Source organism: Heterodontus francisci, chromosome 1 (assembly GCF_036365525.1).
Source record: "Heterodontus francisci isolate sHetFra1 chromosome 1, sHetFra1.hap1, whole genome shotgun sequence".
Lineage (NCBI taxonomy): Eukaryota > Metazoa > Chordata > Chondrichthyes > Heterodontiformes > Heterodontidae > Heterodontus > Heterodontus francisci.
The window spans coordinates 21,284,082-21,303,533 of NC_090371.1; the positions used below are offsets into that span (position 1 = coordinate 21,284,082).

Below are 19,452 nucleotides of genomic sequence, written 5' to 3' on the forward strand. Positions count from 1 at the left end.
CTCCAGAGAGGTTGCTTTAGAAACGAAGGCAATTTGGATTATGTACAGATTGTGCAGGTTATTTGAGTCAAGGAGTTGGTTGAATAATATAATAAAGTTCTTTGCTGGCTCTCCTTTTCATCAATGTTTAACATAGTTCTGCAATGTCTTTTTCTGGTATATTCTGTAGTTTGCCACTGAGCATGGTCATAATAGGAAGCAAGAGATGGAACAGGATCACAACAGGGAGGGGGAGATGGAGCATGATCAACATGGGGAGAAGGAGATGAGATGAGGCGAAATCTCAACAAGGGAACAGGAAATGGAAACACATGGAAGGAGGAAATGGAAGGTACCCAACAGGGGTTGGGAAAGAGATAGGGGAGAATCTCAGAATGAGTGATGGGAAGTAATCATAAGAGGGAAAAGATGGGGCAGGAACTCAAATTGGGAACGGCAATAGGGAGAGATCCCAACATAGAAAATGAGATGGGGAGGCATCATAATATGGGAGGGGGAAACAGATGAGGCAAGATCTCAACATGGAAGCGAAGGTGGAGTGGAATCACACCAGGCAGAGATGGCTAGAGCAGGAACATAACAGGAAGCGAGATGTGGGGCAAGATAATACCAGGGAGGGAGAGATGAGGCTGGATCATGACAGGGGTTGTGTCCTAGATAGGGGAGGAGACTAGTAGTCTTGTCAAGGATAAGCATGCAGGAGAACAGGCGGTACAGGTATGAGAGAAACAAGAACATGTTCATGAACATGAACATTGGAGAAGGAGACCCCAAGGATCACAGAAAAAGTGAAAGAAGCAGACACTGGGCAAGGGTAGTGTTAATGGGGTAAAAGCAGAAAATGCTGGAAATCATCAGCAGGTCAGGCAGCATTTGTAGAGAGAAAGTTAACGTTTCAGGTCAATGACCTTTCTTCAGAACTGGAAAATGTTAGAGACATAAATGCCAAAAGCAGATTCATGGTCCAAAGAAATGGCAGTAGTGGTTATGATCTAAAACTGTTGAACTCAATGTTGAGTCTGGAAGGCTGAGAAGTGCTTAATCAAAAGATGAGCTGCTGTTCTGCAAGCTAGTGTTACTGTTAGCAGGAAGTAGCTCAGTGCTAAAATACTGCAGTGTTAGAGAGGTGGGGAAGCACTTCTTTCAGTTTAAAAGCAACAAATATTTTGCAGAGTTAGATCCAAGGGACTCTCGGGAATCAGCCTTTGAATCTCAGACAAATGATACCATCCTTCTCAAATATCATAGAAAAAAGTCTACATTCAGACCGAGCAAGTGCCACTCAATTGGAATGGCAGGAGTCACAGCCATCTACTTTAGTTTAACAATGCAATCTATTTTGGCACATGTTTGTACCTCACTCACCAATGATAAACGCCATTCCTAACATTTGCCCTGATGATAGCTGTGTCCACTGATGTCACTGAAAGAGGCCTGAGCTAAACAGACAGGTAACAACAGATGAAAGACACAAACTGACAGTTAAATGCAATAAATGATGTCTCATATTTTTCCAGTATAACTCCTGGCTATGTAGGCCACATCAAAGATTGATATTTCACTTACTTTGCTTTCAGAACCTGGTATTGGAACACGTTACCTGTAACTAAGACAGGGAACTCCACTTACACAAAATGTTTTTTTTAATTTGTTCATGGAATGAGGGCATCACTAGCAAGGCCAGCATTTATTGCCCATCCCTATTTGCTCTTGAGAAGGTGGTGGTGAGCTGCCTTCTTGAACTGCTGCAGTCCGTGTGGGGTAGATACACCCACAGTGCTGCTCGGAAGGGAAGTCCAGGATTTTGACCAAGCGACAGTGAAGGAACACTGCTACATTTCCAAGTCAGGATGGTGTGTGGCTTGGAGGGGAACTTGCAGGTGGTGGTGTTCCCATGCATCTGCTGGCCTTGTTCTTCTAGGTGATAAAGATCTCAGGTTTGGAAGGTGCTGTCTAAGGAGCCTTGGTGCATTGCTGCAGTGCATCTTGTAGATGGTACACACTGTTGTCACTGTGCACCGATGGAGGGAGTGAATGTTTAAGGTCTCATGGCGTAAAACTCCTCCAGAACTAAAAGAGTAAGGCCACTGATGACAGCCAATATGGCTGCCATTTCATTTTGTTCTGAGGTAGCTTAAGGTTGTCATTGACAACCAATTGTTGACATTGGCTCTTCAATCTTCATACTCCTGAGGTAGATCCTGACTTTGTGCACTAGTGTAAAGTGTGTGTGTGAGTATTCAGCCCATTTTACAGCTTTCTCTTTTTTTTTTTATCTCCATTGACTTTAATCACAAAGTTATGATCTATCCACTGACCTCTAAAGATCCTCCCTTTTCCTTGCAAAGCACTATGAGTACAATGGACAGACAGAATCGACAAGACCACGATATCTTCATTGAAGCACTGTGGCTGGGAGGATAAAATTATAAATGTGACTTTAGGGGAAAATGCCCACGGAGCTGTCTGGCACTCGGGCAGTTACTGTGACATTGCCACTGGCAACCAAGGCCTTTACAGAACCTCGCTCTCAATGGGGAAACAGTCTCTAAGAATCCTGACCATTGGTTCAGTTGATAAATGTCTTCCCTGGCTGTTGTGTAGCAATTGGAAACTTTAGTGATTGAAGCATTACCTAACCAGGCGTTGGATTTTCTCAGGAGCTCTGCACTGCCACATCACATCTGCTGCAGGCCACGATTACTGCAGGGATCCTGATGTTTTATTCTCTTATTTCATTTGGATATATCTGCTGGAACGTCCCTTTTTAAGTGGAATTTTGAGCAATTTGGGTTTTTTTTCAACCTTATCCCACCTCTCACCTCACCCCAAATTGTGGCCCTGCATCTTAGTATCATGTAAAACCAGGTCAGGCCTGGCTACACAGGCTAAAGCTTCAGCATCACCAAGACACAAGGCGGACAATGAGGCCCCAAAGGACGACAGAGCTGATCCCAAATTCTAGTGGATTGGGTTATGAGAGAAGACTGGAAAGCTTGGGCCTTGAAAGGAGGAGATTGACAGGTGACCGAACTGAAGTACATAACATAGTAAATGGTGCAGCAATTACAGTAGGTGTAAAAAATGATTGCAAATAAATTGTGAAAATATTATAAGAGGATGTGGAAAGAAAGATTTTCATTTATATTTTGAAAGCTCAGGACACTTTACAGTAATTTACAGCCAATGAAACACTTTTCAAGTGTATTTGTAAGTCTTGCATGTCATCGTGTAAGAAACATGGCAACCAATTTGAACATATCAAGTCTCACAAATAACAATGTGATAATGATCAGATAACCTTTGTGTCAGCTGGGATAGATTTTGGTCAGGGCACCGGGAATAACTCCACTGCTCCTATAATACTGGTCGTGGGATCTTTTACATCCATCTGAGAGATCAGACACCTCCGACAATGCAGCACTCCCTCAATAATGCACTGCAGTGTCAGCCTGCATTTTGTGCTCAAGTCTCTGAATTGGAACTTGAATCTATGACCTTCTGACTCAGAGGAAAGAGTGTTACCAGCATCCATGGAAATAATCAAGCATGCGTTACAAACTATAATCCTGCTGGGTTTAGAAACAGAATAAACTTATCACAAGCATTGGGGCATGGGAAATTTGCTAGTTTTTAGTCAGATAATGTAGAATTTGCACAGCCTCGGTGATTTCGTCCAACATCAAGGCATTCTTAGTCACGTTCCTCTGTCCTCCGGTGACAAACCAAGGGTACCGTTCAGTGAATCAGTTTCTATTATCTAAATGATATACAGACAACGTCAGATGTCTCACACAGACCAATACACTTCACTGCAAATCTGACAGCTTCACTTTTTTTGTTCAAGAGGAAGTCTACACATAAAAGCTGAGAGTAGAAAAGCATGTTACGCTAAATCTTTATAAATCAGTGATGAGACCACAGTTCCCATGTCCAATTCTGAGCAACCACACTTTAAGGAGGATGCAAATAAGAGTTACAAGAACAGTACAAGGGATAAGGGATTTTAGTTACATGGAGGGACAAGGCAAGCTGGAATCGTTTTACTTTAAGCAGAGAATGGTAACAATGGATATAAGAGAGGTCCATGATTGAATTTTACATTCAGTTTGAGGAAGAAAATAGTGGGTCTAAAACTAGTATTTTAAACGTAAATAAGGGCAATTATGAGGAACTAGCTAAAGTGAATTGGAAAATTAGGTTAAGGGATAGGTCAGTAAAGATGCAGTGGCAGACATTTAAGGGGATATTTCAGAATACACCAAATAGATACATTCCAACAAGAAAGAAAAATTCCAAGGGGAGGACCCACCATCCATGGTTAACTAAAAACGTTAAAGATAGGATCAAACTTAAAGAGAAAGCAGAGTATTGCGCTAAGATGGGTGGCAGGTCAGAAGATTGGACAGAATATTAAAAAACAGCAAAGAATGACTACAAGATTAATAATAGGGAAAAATTAGAATACGAGAGAAAGCTAGCTAGAAATACAAAATCAGAGAGTAAGAGTTTCTACAGATATTTAAAAAAAAGAGTTAACAAAGTGAGCATTGGTCCTATAGAAAGTGAGTCTGGGGAACTAATGATGTAAAATAAGGAGATGGCAGATGAACAGGTATTTGGCATTGGTCTTCACTATAGAGGATACAAGTAACATCCCAGAAATAGCTGTAAATCAGGAAATGGAAAGGAGCGAGGAAGTTGAGAAAATTACAATCACCAGGAAAGGGGAAATGAGCAAATCGTTGGAGCTGTGGGCTGACCGGTCATCGGGTCCTGATGGACTTCATCCAAGGGTCTTGTGAGTGGCTAGTGAGATAGTTGATACATTGGTTTTAATTTTCCAAAATTCCATTAGATTGGAAAACAGCGAATGTAGCTCCTTTATCCAAAAAGGGAGGGAAACAGAAAATAGGAAACTACAGGCCAGTTAGCTTAATATCTGTCACAGGAGAAATGTTAGAAGCTATTATTAAAGACGTTATAGCAGGGCACTTCGAAAAATATAAGGTAATCAGGCAGAGTCAACATGGTTTTGTGAAAGGGAAATCAAGTTTGACCAATTAATTGGAGTTCTTTGAAGAAGTAACATGTGTTGTGGATAAAGGGGAACCGGTGGATGTGCTGTACTTTGATTTCCAGAAGGCATTTGATAAGTTGCCACATCAAAGGTTATTGCAGAAAATAGAAGCTCATGGTATAGGGGCTAATGTATTGGCAAGGATAGAAGATTGGCTAGATAAAAGGAAACATAGAGTAGGCATAAATGGGTAATTTTCTGGTTGGCAAGATGTAATGAGTGGTGTGCCACAGGGATCAGTGCTGGGGCCTCAACATTTTACAATTTATATAAATGACTTGGATGAAGGAACTGAATGCATGGTTGCTAAATTTGCTGATGACACAAAGATAAGCAGGAATGCAATTTGTGAAGGGGACATAAGGAGGCTACAAAGGGATATAGATAGGTTAAGTAAGTGGGCAAAGATCTGACAAATTGCCTATTACGTGGTAAAATGTGAAATAGTCCATTTTGGCAGGAAGAATAAAAAATAAGCATATTATCTAAATGTTGAGAGATTGCAAAGCTCTGAGATGCAGAGGGATCTGGGTGTCCTAGTGCATGAATCCAAAAGGTTAGTATGCAGGTTCAGCAAGTAATTAGGAAAGCTAATAGAATGCCATTGTTTATTACGAGGGGAATTGAATATAAAAGTAGGGAGGATATGCATAAATTATACAAAGTACTGGTAAGACCACATCTGGAGTACTGTGTACAGTATTGGTCTCCTTATTTAAGGAAGGATGTAAATGCATTGGAGGCAGTATGGAGAAGGTTTACGAGACTAATACCTGGAATGGGTGGGTTGTCTTATGAGAAATGGTTGTACAGGCTTGGCTTGTATCCGCTAGGGTTTAGAAGAGTAAAAGGCGACTTGATTGAAACAAATAAGATTCTGAGGGTCTTGACAGGGTGGATGTGGAAAGGATGTTTCCCCTTGTGGGAGAATTTAGAATTAAGTGTCACTATTTAAAAATAAGGGGTCGCGCATTTAAGACAAAGATGAGGAGATTTTTTTTCTATCAGAGGCTCGAGAGTCTTTTGAACTCTCTTCCTCAAAAGTCGGTGGAAGCAGAGTCTTTGAATATTTTTATCACAGAGGTAGATAAGCAAGGGATTGAAAGGTTATTGGGGGTAAGCGGGAGTTTGGAGTTGAGGTTACGATCAGATCAGCCATGATCTTGTTTAATAGCAAACCAGGGTCGAGGGGCCTTGTGGCCTACTTCAGCTCCAAATTCATATATTCATATGTACAAATATATAGAGGTATTCAAAATCATCAAGATTTCAATGGGATAATTAAGGAGAGGCACTATCTTTCTGAGTATCTATCAGTGAGAATCCCTGAGTGAATATCAGTGAGAATCCCCGAGAGTATCTATTAGTGAGACTCACTGAGTGGGTATCTATCAGTGAGACTCTGAGTGGGTATCTATCAGTGAGACTCTCTGAGTGGGTATCTATCAATGAGACTCTCGGCGTGAGTATCCATCAGTGAGACTCTCTGGGTGAGTATCAATGAGAATCCCTGAGTATCAGTGAGACTCTCTGAGTGGGTATCTATCAATGAGACTCTCGGAGTGAGTATCTACCAGTGAGACTCTCAGAGTGAGTATCTACCAGTGAGATTCTTGGAGTGAGTATCTATCAGTGAGAGTCCCTGAGTGAGTATCTATCAGTGAGACTCTCTGAGTGAGTATCTATCAATGAGACTCTCTGAGTCAGTATCTATCAGTGAGTCTCTCTGAGTGAGTATCTATGAGTGAGAATCCCTGTGAGTATCTATAAGTGAGACTCTCTGAGTGAGTATCTCTGAGTGAGTATCTATCAGTGAGTCTCTCTGAGTGAGTATCTATCAGTGACACTCTCTGAGTATCTATAAGTGAGACTCTCTGAGTGAGTATCTCTGAGTGAGTATCTATCAGTGAGTCTCTCTGAGTGAGTATCTATCAGTGAGTATCTCTGAGTGAGTATCTCTGAGTGAGTATCTCTGAGTGAGTATCTCTGTGTGAGTATCTATCAGTGAGACTCTCTGAGTGAGTATCTATCAGTGAGTATCTCTGAGTGAGTATCTATTAGTGAGACTCTATGAGGGAGACTCTATGAGGGAGACTCTCTGAGTGAGTATCTCTGAGTGAGTATCTATCAGTGAGTATCTCTGAGTGAGTATCTCTGAGTGAGTATCTCTGAGTGAGTATCTCTGTGTGAGTATCTATCAGTGAGACTCTCTGAGTGAGTATCTATTAGTGAGACTCTATGAGGGAGACTCTCTGAGTGAGTATCTCTGAGTGAGTATCTATCCCTGTGTGAGTACGAGCTCTTGAAAGTACCTTTTGAAAAAATTATCATGTTGACATTCATTGAAAATTTCAGTCTAACTTTCTCTGGAAATGTGTATCATCTGTTCACACTACTAGAATCAAAATTCAAACACAGCTTCCAGTGGTTAAATGAAGGTTTGAATCAGAACAATTATGTAATTGGAGGAGGCCTGTGTGTTTCACTAGTTTGAAATGGTGGAGTCCCACCCCGGAATGGCTAAACAGGAGACCTGTCAATTCAGTAACTTTGACTGCGTGCCCCCCAGTCATGAAAACTGCTGATTAGTGAATGCTGGCGTGCGTTTAACATCATCAAGAAGTGATGTGCTGCACACAATTATATTAAATTCCTTTTTAAAAAATGACTCTATATGTTTTAGTGTTTTAATTCAAGATATCTTGCTCCAGGATCTTTGAAACTTTTAGCTGAGGATTTTGCATGAGTTTTGCTTAGCTGTTGTATTTCTAGACAAGTTGTCCAGATAATGACAAAACCAAGTAAACCAGCTAACGAATGGAATTAGTTTTGAGAGATGCTGGTCAAAGCAGATACTGTGAGCTAGTGGTGACGGGAGATACTGGTGACGGGAAATACTGGTGACGGGAGATACCGATGTTGGGAGATACCAGTGTTGGGAGATACTGGTGTTGGGAGATATCAGTGACCGGAGAGTCCGGTGACTGGAGATTCCGGTGACGGGAGATACTGCTGATGTATTGTACTGGTGATGAGAGATAACAGTGATGGGAGATACCAGTGATGGGAGATACCAGTGATGGGAGATACTAGTGATGGGAGATACCTGTGATGGGAGATACCAGTGATGGGAGATACTAGTGATGGGAGATACCTGTGATGGGAGATACCTGTGATGGGAGATACTAGTGATGGGAGATACCTGTGATGGGAGATACCTGTGATGGGAGATACTAGTGATGGGAGATACTAGTGATGGGAGATACCTGTGATGGGAGATCCTCGTGATGGGAGATACCTGTGATGGGAGATACCTGTGATGGGAGATTCTGGTGATGGGAGATTCTGGTGATGGGAGATAATGGTGATGGGAGATTCTGGTGATGGGAGATACTGGTGATGGGAGATACTGGTGATGGGAGATTCTGGTGATGGGAGATAATGGTGATGGGAGATTCTGGTGATGGGAGATAATGGTGATGGGAGATTCTGGTGATGGGAGATACTGGTGATGGGAGATTCTGGTGATGGGAGATAATGGTGATGGGAGATTCTGGTGATGGGAGATAATGGTGATGGGAGATTCTGGTGATGGGAGATACTGGTGATGGGAGATTATGGTGATGGGAGATTATGGTGATGGGAGATACTGGTGATGGGAAATTCCGATGATGGGAGATCCCGATGATGAGAGACCCCGATGATGGGAGACTCCGGTGATGAGAGATTCCGGTGATGGGAAAACTGGTGATGGGAGATTCTGGTGATGGGAGATTTGGTGATGGGAGATTCCACTCCGGTGATGAGAGATTCTGGTGATGGGAGATTCAGTGATGGGAGATTCCAGTGGTGGGAGATACTGGTGATGAGAGATATGGTGATGGAAAAGTTTATGAGAGAATCTGGTCACAGTGATAGGAGATACTTGTGAAATGTGAACAACCATGTGTATAATACAGGTTCTTCACTCAGCAGCAATGTAGAAAGAGGAATAAGGAATTCAGCTGCTTGAGCCTGTTCCTCCATTCAATTGGATAAATACTGATCTGTACCTCAACTTCATTTACTGGCCATGGCTCCATATCCCTTGGTACCTTTACTTAACAAAGTTCTATTGATCTCATTCAACTGTATGGCACAAGTTACAAGCGGGAGAGGTTACAAGGTACGTGTTAAATTATAAAGGTTAAAATGATGTTCTAATCCGATATTATCCTTTAACCCCCATATTACACAGTTCTTATATCCCTTTCCTGACATATTATTAGATGTTTAGCAGCAGAATCCACGAGAGGCACATTAAAGTGATAGATTAACAGCTCTGATATCACTAAAAATAGTTCACTTCATGTGCGATTGAAGTAAAAGTCAAAACTAAACTGTGGAAACTAGAAGTCGGTAATTCATCTGAGAGCAGATATTGCATTTATTAAAGTACAAAGTTCTCCCAGCAGTAAGCACACACTTTACGGGGGAGTGGGGGGTGCAGGGTGATTGGGGGGGTGCATGTGGGGATCATTGCACCTCAGTGAATTTTCCCTTTTTTTGGGCCTTTGCTTATTTTGTTTTCTCCTCTTTTCCACTCTGCTCTTCTGTTGAAGGTCTTGACTTATCACAGAATTGCGACAGTGCAGAAGGAGGCCATTCGGCCCATTGTGTCTGCACCGCCTCTCCGAATGAGCAATTCACTCAGTTCCATTCCCCCGCCTTCTCTCCATAACCCTGCACATTCTTCCTTTTCATATAACAGTCTAATTCCCTTTTAAATGCTTCAATTGAACCTGCCCCCACCACACCCTCAGGCAGCACATTCCTGACCTTAACCACTCACTGCATGAAAAAAGTTTTTCCTCATGTCGCTTTTGCTTCTTTTACCCATTACTTTAAATCTGTGCCCTCTCATTCTCGATCCTTTCACGAGTGGGAACAGTTTCTCCCCATCTACTCTGTCTAGACACCTCATGATTTTGACTACCTCTATTAAATTTCCTCTCAGCCTTCTCTTTTCCAAGGAAAACAGTCCCAACTTCTCCAATCTGTCCATGTAACTGAAGTTTCTCATCCCTAGATCTATTCTTGTGAACCTTTTCTGTACTCTCTCCAGTGCGTTCACATCTTTCCTAAAGTGTGGTGCCCAGAACTGGATGCAATACTCCAGTTGAGGTTGAATTAGTGTCTTATACAAGTTCAACATAACTTCCTTGCTCTTGTACTCTGTGCCCCTATTAATAAAGCCCATGGTACTGGATGCTTTATTAACCCTGCTCTCAACCTGTCCTGCCACTTTCAATGACTTATGTACATATACACCCAGGTCCCTCTGCTCCTGCACCCCCTTTAGAATTGTATCCTTTGTTTTATATTGTTTCTCCATGTTCTTCCTACCAAAATGTATCACTTCACATTTCTCCGCATTGAACTTCTGCCCATTCCACCAACTTGTCCATGTCCTTTTGATGTTCTACACTATCCTCCTCACAGTTCACAATGCTTCCAAGTTTTGTATCATCTGCAAACTTTGAAATTGTGCCCTGTACACCAAGGTCTAGGTCATTAATATTATCAGGAAATGCAAGGGTCCCAACACTGACCCCTGGGGAAGTCCACCACAAATCTTCCTCCAGTCCAAATGCTGCTATTAGAATTAGAATTAGAACATTACAGCGCAGTACAGGCCCTTCGGCCCTCGATGTTGCGCCGACCTGTGAAACCATCTGACCTACACTATTCCATTTTCATCCATATGTCTATCCAATGACCACTTAAATGCCCTTAAAGTTGGCGAATCTACTACTGCTGCAGGCAGGGCGTTCCACGCCCTTACTACTCTCTGAGTAAAGAAACTACCTCTCACATCTGTCCTATATCGATCACCCCTCAACTTGAAGCTATGTCCCCTCGTGTTTGCCATCACCATCCGAGGAAAAAGACGCTCACTATCCACCCTATCTAACCCTCTGATTATCTTATATGTCTCTATTAAGTCACCTCTCCTCCTCCTTCTCTCCAACGAAAACAACCTCAAGTCCCTCAGCCTTTCCTCGTAAGACCTTCCCTCCATACCAGGCAACATCCTAGTAAATCTCCTCTGCACCCTTTCCATAGCTTCCACATCCTTCCTATAATGCGGTGACCAGAACTGCACGCAATACTCCAGGTGCGGTCTCACCAGAGTTTTGTACAGCTGCAGCATGACCTCGTGGCTCCGAAACTCGACCCCCCTACTAATAAAAGCTAACACACCATATGCCTTCTTAACAGCCCTATTAACCTGGTTAGCAACCTTCAGGGATTTATGCACCTGGACACCAAGATCTCTCTGTTCATCTACACTACCAAGAATCTTCCTATTAGCCCAGTACTCTGCATTCCTGTTACTCCTTCCAAAGTGAATCACCTCACACTTTTCCGCATTAAACTCCATTTGCCATCTCTCAGCCCAGCTCTGCAGCCTATCTATGTCCTTCTGTACCCTACAACATCCTTCGGCACTATCCACAACTCCACCGACTTTAGTGTCATCTGCAAATTTACTAACCCACCCTTCTACACCCTCTTCCAGGTCATTTATAAAAATGACAAACAGCAGTGGCCCCAAAACAGATCCTTGCGGTACACCACTAGTAACTAAACTCCAGGATGAACATTTGCCATCAACCACCACCCTCTGTCTTCTTTCAGCTAGCCAATTTCTGATCCAAAGCTCTAAATCACCTTCAACCCCATACTTCCGTATTTTCTGCAATAGCCTACCGTGGGGAACCTTATCAAACGCCTTACTGAAATCCATATACACCACATCCACTGCTTTACCCTCATCCACCTGTTTGGTCACCTTCTCGAAAAACTCAATAAGGTTTGTGAGGCACGACCTACCCGTCACAAAACCGTGCTGACTATCTCTAATGTACTTATTCTTTTCAAGACGATTATAAATCCTGTCTCTTATAACCTTTTCCAACATTGTTGTACATCTTATTAGAGAAGGCGTTCCTCTTGTGTGGATCTACAGAGTTGGCAATTTGGCTATGGGAGTCATCACAAATGAGCCTCATCCCATTCTTACTGGGGAGGTACACGTGGTATTTTGGAGCAGGGGTCAGTGGGAAGCAATCAGGGGCAGGAACCCTGATTGAGTTTCCCCTGCCATGTCACAGTCACTGAGACCAATTCTGCTGCCTTTTACTGCCATGCAGGTTGAAGTCACATAAATCAGCAAAGAGCAGGAATCATACTTGGAAGATTTCTGTTCTGCTTAGTGTAGTTACTTGTCTTTATCTAATGGAGCAATTAGAGATAGCTGACACTAGTTTTGAAATGATGCTGTTGCACTTTAGCGGACCCTCAAATATGTGTTTGTATAAAATTACTATTTCACTATTTTGACAGAGGTGTTGGCTCATTTACCACATAGCATCGATTCTACAGAAGTTAACAGCACTGAAGGATGCCGTTCAAACAATTTTCTCTGTTCTGACTCTTCTGCTTGCACAACCCAAAACTAATCCCACAGTCTCAGACTATCTCTACAGCCCTACATCTCTCTCCACTTCAAATAGCTTTCCAGTTTTCCCTTGCTTCAACAACTCCCTATGGCAAAACATTCCTTTTTCCAAACAACCCTCTCTGCTCACTCTCTTTGTGACTATTTTAATTGACAGCCTTTTGAGACCAATCTCCCAAAGTAGAAGAATAGACTTTCCTTATATTATCGATCAAAATTCTTCACCTTTGAAAGTCCCTCCTGATAGCTATCATTTCCCATTCCTGGCTTTATCCCAAGTAAATCTTTGCTTTACACTTTCATGGCTAGGCTACAGTCACTTTAATCAGCATCCTCAGAGTATACAATACCCAAATTCTTCTGCTAACTGCTAATCACACTAACCAACTTGTACTGAGTCCGGAAGAATGCTAAAGCAGTACTGCTTACTACTCCCAGAGATATACAATGAGCAAGGAATGGCAGCGTTTTCAATGTTTTCATTTATTGTTAATTTAAATTAATAAAGGATAGTCAAAGAACTATGTAGAGATGAAGAGAGCCATCTTGTATTTGAGAATGAAGGAATGGCAGAGATCCTATTTTCAAGATATTAAGGGGAACAGATAGGATAGATAACGAGAAACTACTTCTGCTGGTTGGGGAGTCTCGGACTAGGGAGCATAGTCTAAAAATTGGAGCCAGACCTTACAGGAGTGAATTTAGGAAACACTTCTACACAAAAAGGGTGGTAGAAATTTGAAACTCTCTTCCACAAACAGCAATTGATGCTAAATCAATTGTCAATTTTAAATCTGAGATTGAAAGATTTTTGTTAACCAAAGGTACTAAGGGATATGGAACAAAGGCAAAGTTAGATCAGTCATGATCTTATTGAATGACAAAATTGCTTGAGAGGCTACATGGCTTTTGTTTAATTCGTTCAAGGGATGTGGGCATCGGTGGCTGACTCCTGTCCCTATGCTCTTTTGCTTAATCAATATTTTATCTTGATTTTTACAATGTAAGGTGAAAGTAAGATTGTCTCGGCACCTCAGGACAATGTGGAAGAGCCAGACCAGCACAAAAATATTCAGAAGAAAACAATTCCAAAAATTAACTGGAGTAGAAAGCAGAACGTTTGTCACAGAACCTGGAAGGAGGTTGGGAACACTTTAAAAGGCTAATCAAGAACAACCAGCATGTATTTATAAAGTGCCTTATTGACAAAATGTATAAATAAAGGGAAAATGATGGATCTTGCACATATGGATTTTCAGAAGGTGTTGGTAAAATGCAACTTAGGAGACTTGTTGCAAAATTAAGATACACGGTGTTAAAGGGAACATGGATAGAGAAATGGCTAGGGGCAAAAGGGGGTTTCCAGATTACTTTTTTGGATTGGTGCGATGTGACATTCTGCAGGGATCTGTGTTGAGTTGTATTTTGTTTTCCATTTATGTTAATGATTTGGACATAGGCACAGGAGAAATGACACTGAAGTTTCTGAATGATTTTAAATTTGAGGTATAGCACAGTGCGATGCAAACATGAAGGAGATTGCAGGAGTACACAGACAGATTGACAGTTAAGTGGTAAATGCAGTTGATTGCATAGAAATATGAAGTACCATATTTCAGAAAAGATACAGTAAAAGGAATTATGACCTAAATGGCGTGATTCTTAATGGAGAAGAGAACCAGGGCTATAGATGCACAGATCTTGAAAGGTGAGTACAAGTAACAAATATAAATGGGATTCTGAGTTCCATACACAGCAGTACTGAATAGAAAAAACAAGAACTGATGTTAAACTGGTAGAAGTCATTGGTTAGAAACATTGTAAAAGGAGGAGGACATCAACCCTTGAGCCTTTTCTACCGTTCCATTAGATCATGACTGATCTGTATCTTAACTCCATTTACGAACCTAGGTTCCATATCCCTTAATATCATTGCCTGTCAAAAATCTATCAACCTCAGTTCCAAAATTTTCACTTGACTTCCCCAGCCCCTAAAATTTTTTGAGTTGAGAGGGTTCCAGATTTTCACTAACCTTTGCCTGAAGAATTCTTTCATGACATCACCCTTTTTCCCCGGGTGGAGCAAAGCGTTACAAGGGGTCATAAATTTAAGGTGAAGGGTGGGAGATATAAGGGGGATGTCAGGGGAAGGTTCTTTACCCAGAGAGTGGTCGAGGCATGGAATGCCTTGCCCGGGGAAGTTGTTGAGTCAGAAACTTTAGGGACTTTCAAAAGGCTTTTGGATAGGTATATGGATAAAGGAGAATGATGGGGTATAGATTAAATTGTCCTTGACAGAGGACAAAGGATCGGCACAACATTGTGGGCCGAAGGGCCTGTTCTGTGCTGTATGTTCTATGTTCTATGTTCTACCCCTGAATGGCCGAGCTTGAATTTTAAGGCTATGCTCATGTTTGTCTGCAAGCAGTTCATAAAACACAAGGCATTATAGCCAAGATTCAACAGAATTTTAAACAGCAACGAGAAGTTAGTTATAAATACCGGCTTGAAAATTTGGAGCTTTTTTCACTGGAACAAAGAAGATTAAATGGAAATTTAATAGAGGTTATGAGAATGGTTCCAGGGATGTGCGACTTCAGCTATATGGGTAGATTGGCAAAGCTGGGACTGTTCTACTTAGAGAAGAGAAGGCTGAGAGGAGATTTGATAAAGGTGTTCAGAATGATGAGGGGTCTTAACAGAGTAGATAGGGAGAAACTATTTTCATTGGCGGAAGGGTCAAGGACCAAAGAAACCAGAGACAACATAAGGAAAATCTTTTTTTAACTCAGTGAGTGGTTAGGATCTGGAATGCACCGCCTGAGAGAGTGGTGGAGGCAGATTCAATTGTGGCTTTCAAAAGAGAATTGGATAATTATCTGAAGAGAAAAGATTTGCAGGACTATGGGAAAATGGTAGGGGATTGGGACTAGCTGAGTGGATCTCGCAGAGAGTTGGCATGGACACGACAGACCGAATGGCCTCCTTCTGTGCTGTAACCATTCTATGATTCTAAATTTTAAATAGTGGCTAAATTATGAAAGTTTATTTTGGTGAATTGGTAACAAGAGACACAGGTTCAGGACTGCTCCACCTCTGCCTTAGGTCATCTGCGGCTGAAACCTTCATCCATGCCTTTATTACCTATAAACTTGACTGCTCCAACACTTTCTTAGTTGACTTCCCTTCATACAAACACTTGTGCTCATCCAAAACTCTGCTGCCCAAATCCTAACTTCCACCAAGTCCCGTTCACCCATCACCCCTGTGCTTGCAGACCTACATTGACCTCCAATCCAACAACACCTCAGTTTTAAAATTCTAATCTGTGTTTTTGAATCCATCCATGGTCTCACCCCTCCCTATTTCCATAACTTCCTCCAGCCCCGCAATCCTCTGAGATATCTGCGCTCCTCCAATTCTGGCCTCTTGAGCATCCTCGATTTTAATCACTGCACCATTGGTGGCCGTGCCTCGTTCCTAAACTCAGAAATTCCCTCTCTAAACCTCTCCTCCTCTCTGTTTTATTGCGTTAAAGGTGCTATATAAATGCAGGTTGTATTTGATGATGATTGGTCTCAGAAGAATGAAGGAGCAGGTGAGAAGATTTTTTTTTTTAACACAGTGGGTTATTAGCTTCTTTACTGCACGTGGCTATTGAGACAGAGACTATGGGGGTGATTTTCATCTTCACTGCCTGGGTAGTGTTGCCAGTTCAGGCTAGACATATTCCTGGAAGTGTCATCTCATGTTGTCCTGCCTCCAAATGCCCCAGCCACATATTCCTGCTACTGATCGCCCAAGTCTTGTGGTGCATTGATTTCCTACTTCCAATCTGAAAGCCAACAAACTTCATTATCTGATTGGTTGATTCTTGACTGTCAATCAAACCCAACTTCGATATATTTATAACTGAGTGTTCAAAGAAAAATATTCTTAAAACACAATTTTTAATGCCCCAAAGATTCTTTCTTCCAGATTATGCGCAGTACAGTGTCCTGGAGATTAATCTTTAATTCCTGGAGACTCTAGAGCAATCCTGCAGGATTGGCAATCCTACAGCTGAGTGGTAATATGGTAGAGCAGATTGCCCAGTCATGGAGGAACCCATCCAGCATTGATTCCATTGTTTTTAATATTTTTAAGGGAGATGGTGGTGTAGTGGTAATATCACTGGACTAATAATCTAGAGAGTTAGGCTAATGCCCTGGGACATGGGTTCAAATCCCACCATGGTAGCTGGTGGAGTTTAAATAATAAATTCAATTAATTAGTCAAAATCTAGAATTGAAAGCTAATTTCAGTAATGATGCCATGAAACTATTATTGGCTGTCATAAAAACCCAGCTGGTTCGCTAATGCCTTTTAGGGAAGGAAATCTGCTGTGCTTATCTGATCTGGCCTGACATGTGACTCCAAACCCACAGCAATGTGGTTGACACTTAACTACCTTACACAATGGCCTAGTAAGCCACTCAGTCCAAGGGCAATTCAGGATGAGCAACAAACGCCCACATCCCATGAAAGAATAAAAAAGGGATGAAAATCCAGGCATGTTCAATGAGGGGTGAGAATTCTGCTGTGCCCAACCAGTGAAGGTGGAAATTTCCCATTATGCCATTTAAAAGGGAATTGATAAATGTTTGAAATGGATGAATATAGAATGAAGAACTTAGGGGAAGGGTTGTAAAATGGGATCGAAGTAAAATTGTTGAAGAGCCAGCAGTCACACAAGTGCAATGGGCCTTAGGTGCTGCCGTTTCTGTGAAGCCCGCTCCAGACCAACTCGTGTTCATTTGGAAGATCAGTACTTCCTTGTTTCCTATAATTAAATCTCTTGCACTCAGAGTTCAGCTGTGTAGCAGAACTACTTGTACCTTCACTGCAGGAGACAGGAGGCATTGATCTTGTAACCATGTACTTAAAATGGCTAATTTCATGCATTATATTTAGATCTCACGGTTTAGCAATGGGATATAGATGGCCCGATTAAACAGAGCAATGCCATTTAAACGGTTGCCTTTCAGTCAGGCAATCCCGAAAGGATATCTTTTGTTTGGTTTAGTGAATGTAAAGGAGTAGATCTGGTGGCCAGCACTTTGGATAGGGGCGGGTTTCAGGAGGAGCATTCAGCTCAGAATCCTGATACAATGTACCAGCACATGAAGAGTGACAGAAAGGAAAAGATCCTCTGATCTGCCCAGCCTGTCCTACACAACTGTGATGCCTTGTGCAGCACAATATAGCCAGTTAAACTGACGTCAGTTGTCAGGAAAATGCTGGAATCCAATAGTCAACTAAGTCTTAACAATGCACTTAGAAAATCGTAGTATGATCAGAGAAAATCGACATAGTTTTATGAAAGGGAAATAGTGTTTGCCAAATTTATAGAGTTTTTTGAGGATGTAACTCGTACGGTAGATGAAGGGGAACTAGTAAATGTAGAATGCTTGGGTTACCAAAAGATATCCCATAAGGTGCCACACAAAAGGTTAATACACAAGATTAGGACTCATGCAGTTAGGGCTGATATATTAGCATGGATAAAGGATTGGTTAATGGACAGGAAGCAGAGAGTTGGGAGAAACGGGGCATTTTCAAGTTGGCAGGCTGTAACTAGTGGAGTGCCAGAAGGATCAGTGCTGGGACCGCAGCTATTTACAATCTATATTAATGACTTAGACAAAGAGACTGAGAGTAATGTATCCAAGTTTGCTGATGATACAAAGCTAGGTGGGAATGCAAGCTGTGAGGAATACACAAAGAGGCTGCAAAGAGATATAGACAAGTTAATTGAGTGGACATCAAGGTGGCAAATAGAGTATAATGTGGGGTAGTGTAAGGTTATTCACATTCATACTAAGAATAGAAAAGAAAAATATTTTTTAAATGGCAAGAAACTTCTAAATGTTGATGTTCAAACCGACTTGGGTGTACTCATACAAGGAACAGCAACTTAACTGCACCAGCTATATAAATACTGTGGCTACAAGAACAGGTCAGAGGACAGGAATTCTGTGGCATGTAACTTACTTCCTGACTTCCCAAAGCCTGTCCACCATCCAGAAGGCACACCTCAGGAGTTTGATGGAATACTCTTCACTTGCCTGGATGAGTGCAGCTCCAACAACACTCAAGCTCGACACCATCCAGGAGAAAGCGGCCCGCTTGATCGGCACCCCATCTACCATCTTAAACATTCACTTCCTCCAGCACCAGAGCACAGTGGCAGCAGTGTGTACCATCTACAAGATGAACTGCAGCAACATGCCAAGCCTCCTTTGACAGCACCTTCCAAATCTCTTCCACTTTGAAGGAAAAGGGTAGCAGATGCATGGGAACACCACCAATTGCAAGCTCCCCCCGCAGCCACATCCCATCCTGATTTGGAATTATATCATCATTCCTTCACTCATCTGGGTCAAAAATCTGGAACTCCCTCCGTAACAGCACTGTGGATGTACCTACACTAGATGGACTGCAGCGGTTCAAAAAGGCAGCTCACCACCACCTTCTCAAGGATAGTGTTGTTGGAGCTGCACTCATCCAGGCAAGTGGAGAGTATTCCATCACACTCCTGACTTGTGCCTTGCCATTCAATGAGATCATGGTTGATCTGCGGCCTAACTCCATACACCTTTTGCCCCATATCTCCAAATACCCTTGGTTAACAAAATTCTATCAATTTCAGGTTTAAAATTAGCAATTGATTTAGCATCAGTTGCCATTTATGGAAGAGAGTTCAAACTTCTAACAACTTTTGCATGTAGAACAGTTTCCCAATTTCACTCCTGAAAGGTCTGGCTCCAATTTCTAGACTATGCTCCCCAGTCCTAGACTCCGTAACTAGTGGAAATAGTTTCTATCT

General features: G+C 41.9%; 2 protein-coding genes across 5 annotated transcripts in view; one reads left to right on the plus strand and one right to left on the minus strand.

Moving 5' to 3' along the window:
- The window catches only part of LOC137368229 (dedicator of cytokinesis protein 2-like), a 1,222,644-nt gene that overhangs the window by 581,566 nt on the left and 621,626 nt on the right, over positions 1-19,452 (minus strand). The gene's annotated exons all lie outside the window — the stretch shown is intronic.
- LOC137368256 (INSYN2B protein-like) overlaps positions 1-19,452 on the plus strand; it is a 133,527-nt gene that overhangs the window by 19,787 nt on the left and 94,288 nt on the right. The window lies entirely within an intron of this gene.